The 5,939-nt window shown below is 44.6% G+C and overlaps 1 protein-coding gene across 1 annotated transcript in view; it reads left to right on the top strand.

Annotated features, from left to right (window-relative positions):
- The first annotated feature begins 3,581 nt into the window (after positions 1 to 3,581).
- Positions 3,582 to 5,939, top strand: part of ARPC1A (actin related protein 2/3 complex subunit 1A) — a 44,286-nt gene continuing 41,928 nt past the window's right edge. The window contains exon 1 of the mRNA XM_003798884.2: positions 3,582 to 3,704. The gene's annotated coding sequence lies outside the window, so the exon portion shown is untranslated. The remainder of the gene's footprint in view (positions 3,705 to 5,939) is intronic.

Below are 5,939 nucleotides of genomic sequence, written 5' to 3'. Positions count from 1 at the left end.
GTCCCAGCTACTTGGGAGGCGGAGGCAAGAGACTCACTTGAGCCCAGGAGTTGGAGGTTGCTGTGAGCTGTGATGCCATAGCACTTTACCCAGGGGGATAGCTTGAGGCTCTGTCTCAAAAAAACAAAAACAAAAACATATCATTGAACATCCAAAATCCAAAAATCTGAAATATTCCAAAGAACATTTCCTTTGAGTGTGAGCTTTGAGCTTCATGTTCACACTCTTGCACATGAAAAAATGTGCTAGAAACAAAATATGTAATAAGTCACCCTGGCCTCCAGGAAACTTACAGGCCAGTGGATTACAGATTTCACTTATCAAATTAGATAAACAGTACATAGTATTCCTAAGTATGCTTGCATGCTTATAAGTACAGTATTTGTAATAGCACGCTATTTAAATACCACTTGAGACCACCTTATGCCCCAACATGCCCATAAACTGGGTTTATCTATGGAAATGAACGAGATGAGCAGCCTAGAGTAGAAAAATCCACCAGCATTTTTCAGTTTATCTGTACTGAACTGTACAAAATCCTTTCTATAGAAAGCTTTCCCTACTGGGACCATACCCAGCAATAAGGAATACCAAAGCATAAGAATTATTATTAGGTACTAACACAGAATATGCATTTACATTTTCATCTCTTCTTACTTACAGCTTTTATAGGCATTGGTTCAGTAATATTTCCAACAGTCTTAGTGGTGAGTAGGTGGCAGGCATTATGGGCAGACAAGGACTTAGTGTTCACTGATTCAGCTGGTGGCACAAGCAAGAAGCAATCTTCAGACTTTCCAAATCCACATTCTAGTTATTAAATCAAAGCTCTCCTGAACAGCAGGAAATTCTTTGGCCTCTACAAACATGTAATCATTCTAAACTACGGTTATATTACTCATGTGTCTATATAAGCCCCTCCTCCCATTATCAACTAGAGTTACCTCTGGTGTCCCTTGACATTTCAGACTTTCATTCATTCACACTTTCATTCAACATTGACCAGGAGTTTTCAGGTTCAAGGCATTGTGCATTTCTTTGTATTTAAAATTATATTGGTGGCTGGGCATGGTGGCTCAAGCCTGTAATCCCAGCACTCTGGGAGGCAAACATGGGTGAATTGCTTGAGTTTAAGAGTTTGAGACCAGCCTGAGCAAAAGTGAGACCCCCATCTCTGAAAAATAGCCAAGTGTTGCAGTAGGCATCTGCAGTCCCAGCTACTCCTGAGGCTGAGGCAAAAGGATCACTTGAACCCAGATGTTTGAGGTTCCTGTGAGCTATGATGCCACCGCACTCTACTGAGGGTGATAAACTGAGATTCTGTTTCCAAAAAAATAAATAAAATAAAATAAGATAAAATAAAATGAAATAATGTGGGCAAGATGTGCATGCAACTGTAGTCCTGGATACTCAGGAGGCTAAGGCAGGATCATTTGCACTCAGGAATTTGAGGCTGTAGTGCATAACGACTGCATTTGTGAACAGTTATTGCACTCAAGCTTGGGCAACATAGCAAGCCCCCATCTCTACAAAGAAATAAAAGTAAAATAAATAATTTACTAACTAGACTTATCCTAGTCTCAAAGTTCCTTGAGGACAGAGGGATCTTACTCTACTCCTCTACGCATTGCACAAAATACTTAACACAATACCAAATTTTTGATGACTTGAATCTTCGACCAAATCCAATTCAAATCTAATCAGAAAGCACACTGACAGGGTCGAACACAAAGGTCTGCCAAATAGTGCTGAACACATGGGCCCACAAAATAAAGCCCAGAGCAAAAGCCCACCAAACAGGGCCGAGTACACAAGTCCCGCCCAGAAAGTGATGAGTGCACTAAACCAGAAATCTAGACCCTTAAATTCCCATCCCACCTTGCCCCTCACACTGACTTCCTTTTTGAATTCAACCCACTCACACTCAAAGGAATAAATGGCCCAGTTATCCACACTGTACTCTGGACTCTGTTTCCTTTTTTCGTGTCTCAGAAGAACCTTCCCACACACAAAGCTATCCCATGGCAGTGTCAACTCCTCTTTTCCTCCCAGTTCCCACTAAGTTCTACCTCCCCTGGTACTAATTTTTTAAAAGCCAGAGTCCCTCATTTTGGGTACTATATCAGTCTCATCACACGAGTCTAAAAAACAAACATTAGGAATAACCCACCTTCCTTGGAACACCAATGGCTGTTTTGCCAGGCTATGATGGCATAATAGAGAAGGCCAGAGCAGGAGGAAAGCCTTGACCATGCTTGTATCAAAGTTTTCAAGTCTCAAAACACTCTAGGACCTGTTTCCTCAGTTACAGAATAAGGTGGCTTAACTTATTCTTTTCTTTTAACTTTTTTTTTTTTTTTTTGAAACAGAGTCTCACTATGTCGCCCTGGGTAGAATGCCATGGCGTCACAGCTCACAGCAACCCCCAGCTCTTGGGCTTAAGCGATTCTCTTATCTCAGCCTCCCAAGTAGCTGGGACTACAGGCGCCCCCCACAACGCCTGGCTATTTTTTTGTTGCAGTTGTTCAGATGGCCTGGACCAGGTTTGAACACGCCATCCTCGGTGTATGTGGATGGTGCCGTAACCAATGTGCTATGGGCGCTGAGTCAAGGTGGCTTAACTTAAAGATCCCCATTTGGAGCTAAGATTCTACTGTCTAGAGTGACTCATAAAATATGAAACGAAAGGCATCAAATGATAAGCTTTGGTTAGGCTACATTGCAAAATACTGATTCAAAGACAGAACCAGAGATAGAGGGCAAAAGTCCGTCCCCCTCCACCCCCACCCCCACTAACATTTGTCATTTATCGTAAAGAGTCTGGTATTAATTTTTATGTATTGTTCTCATCTACTCAGATTATAAACTCCTCCAAAGAAGAAAGTGTACTTTGTAAAGAGGTGAGATCCAAACGCAACACTGCTGGTACTTTGGCTCTGGGCGCTAACTCCTTATAATTGAGGACGGGTTAGTGTTAAGTTGCAGACACACGAGGAATCCTTGCTTTTCATGCATGCTGTCCTTTCTCTACCAAGCAAATACTCTAACAAAAGATGCTTGCCTAGCTGGAAGTGGGATTCAGGGCACCTTATATAAGAGTGCACTGCACAGCAAGCACACTATCTTCACGGGTACCGGTGGAGTTGATAAGTTCCTTCAAGTCTTCTTTCTAGTGGTGCTATCTTGGAAGCAGGGCACACTTAAACCAGGAAGGGTCCAGAAGTTTCCTTTGGGTCTTTCTAGAGACGGAGCATAAAGGAAGAGGAGGCTTCCTGCAGGCAGCCGCGCTAAGATCGCTCTGGCCCAGGTTCTGTGAAGAAAGAGAAACCTAGTCGTTCATCAGGTCTGGGAGCCCCAAAAGGGTCCCAATCCTCCGCTCATCTCCAGACAAAAAGCACCTGAGAAACCCTCAATGTTCCAAGGCTGGCTATCCGACCGCTGCCTTTGAGTAGCCACTGTAGCCTGTGGGACTCCGACCCTCCCCACTACACCCGGCCCAGGCCCCGCCCTCGCGCCCGAACTGTGCGCGTGCGCAGACCGCCCACGCAGCCGGGCTGCGCAGGCGCCGTGGCCGTTTCCGGGATCTGTCAGCCTCTCTTTCTGGGCCTCGGTCCTCCGCCCGCGCCCGCGGAGCCTGTTCGCGTCGACTGACCAGAGTCCGCGAATTCTCCGCTCCGATCCCGTCCAACCTTCCCCCACCCCAGGTAAGGGGCAGCAAACACTAGTTTATTTCCCTGTGGGCCTCCACTGTCACGGCTTCGCACCGGACTTGGACCTGCGGGGGCGGTGAGTCGGGGGCTTAGGCCGCAAGGCGCGAGGCTGAGGGGCCAGTGGGGTCTCCCTGCCCGGGCCTCCCGAGGGGCGAGAATCCCTGTTTTTTGTGGGTTTCCTCCGAGCCCCTCGGATTCCTACAGAAAGGTGGATTTTCTCTAGATTTTCAAGAGCTAAGCCGTCTCCGATACCAGAATTAAGGCTCCCTCTACGCCCCTATAGCCCTGTTTGCACCTCTACTGTGGGCATATATCATAGTCAGTGTAATTGTGTTAACGAGCGTCACAGAGGATCTTTTTATCTCTTTTTTTTTTTAGCCTTTATATAGGTTCCCGTACACAATAGGTGCCCATGGAATGTTTGCCTCCTTTCTAGGGCAGCCCTTAATCCTTCTTTTATTAAGGGGCATTCGCGAAAAACCTCCCGATTTCATCAAGATTCCCCCCACACCCCCATGACTGCCGCCTGCCCCCAAGTCAAAATTGCCCTCTCTGCGCTCCGGTTTTTTTTTCGTGGAACCTTTCATGTAGGATTGCCAAAGTGCTAATCCTGGCAGCACTACTCTGTTGGGGACCCTGGCAAGATTGCTTCTCTGTCCCTGTTTTCTCATCGGCAATAAGAAGAGTCTTGGTGGGGCTCTTTGAGGCTCAAGTGACCAAGTGAACTTAATTTGCATAAATTGCTTGGAATAGTTCTGGCCCAGAGTAGTTTTTTTTTTTTTTTTTTTAACTAAATATTAGCTATTATTGCTGCTTCTGGGCATTCTATGCATATCTATCATCCTTTTCACCCCTACCTCCCTTATTATCACCTCCCACCCCCGTCAGACTTGACAACCAGAATGGTGTCAGATTTATTTAGGTTTCTGGCCCATCCTGTTATTTGCAACACTGCTGGGAACATGGTAGGAGCTTAATAAATTATAGCTTAGAATCTTTGATTATAAAGCCATCTGTTCTCATACTTAGGTTTTGGAACCTTCTGTGTTCTTCAAGTTACTGCTTCAGTTACCCAAATTATCCTAGTTCTGCCTATTCTCAATTTTATCTAACCTTTAGTTTCAGATAGACTCTGGAGTTTTCAGGTATCTAAAAACAAAGGGGAGACTGTCAAGAGAATGTTTTTGGCCCATTAGGGGGCAGGAACTATTTGGCTGCTTCCTACAGCAATGTATTCTGAGACCTGGGGTTCATCTGCTAATCACAAATAAAGGAGGGGATCATTTTGGAAAATTAAAACTTGTTTCTGAGGAAGAGTGGTGGTATTTTGATTTAGTTATCTAATCTTATCCTGAAACAAATTCTGCATAAAAAATGGTGTGCTGGTGAGGCTGGCACCTGGAATTGAAACCTGTCTGAACACTGGGTGTGGTGACCTTGTTGGAGTACCTGATGTTGCTGGGTTGGGTAATGAGAGTAATTATCGAATAGATGAATCACAGTTTTGAAAACTAACTCTAAACAGGGAACAGAAATTCCCATTTGTAGGAATACTTTTAAGTTCCAGAGGAATAGGACCAAGAATTTGTAGCATATGTCACTGTTTTCAAGTTTAGAGGACACTAAGTGGCAAGTACTTATGGGGTTGGTTCAAAAGCCTTGGTTCTGGCTGGGCTGCCTGTATCTCAAGGGGGCTAAGGTGCCAGCCACATACACCAGAGCTGGTGGGTTTGAATCCAGCCCCAGCCTGCCAAAACAATAATGACAACTGCAACCAAAAAATAGCTGGGCATTTGTGGTGGGTGCCTGTAGTCCCAGCTACTTGAGAGGCTGAGGCAAGAGAATTGCTTAACAGCATTCTACCCAGGGTGACAGCTTGAGGCTCTCTCAAAAAAAAAGCCTTGGGTCTAAGGAAGAAAGGGAACTAAATTTCTGAGATCTATTTTGGGCTAGGTGCTGTACTGCTTGCTTTTGCAAGTTATCTTACTTAATTCACCTCCACTCAGCCTTATTATTGATTAATGTCAGTGGTATACCCCCTTCACAGAATTAACAAGTGAGATTTAGAGATATCAAGTAACTTGGGCAGGATTTCATCGCTATTGTGTGTCAGAGTCACAATTCTGAGGCATGGCTAACTATGCATCAGAATGACTCTGTACTAGAGGTAAAGAAAAGACATGAGGCGTCTCTAGAATCATACTATGCCATAAATCATTTTTTTTTTTT

Source organism: Otolemur garnettii, unplaced genomic scaffold (genome assembly GCF_000181295.1).
Source record: "Otolemur garnettii isolate 467f Iridium unplaced genomic scaffold, OtoGar3 scaffold00142, whole genome shotgun sequence".
Classification (NCBI taxonomy): domain Eukaryota; kingdom Metazoa; phylum Chordata; class Mammalia; order Primates; family Galagidae; genus Otolemur; species Otolemur garnettii.
This window is presented reverse-complemented; position numbering and strand designations above follow the sequence as displayed.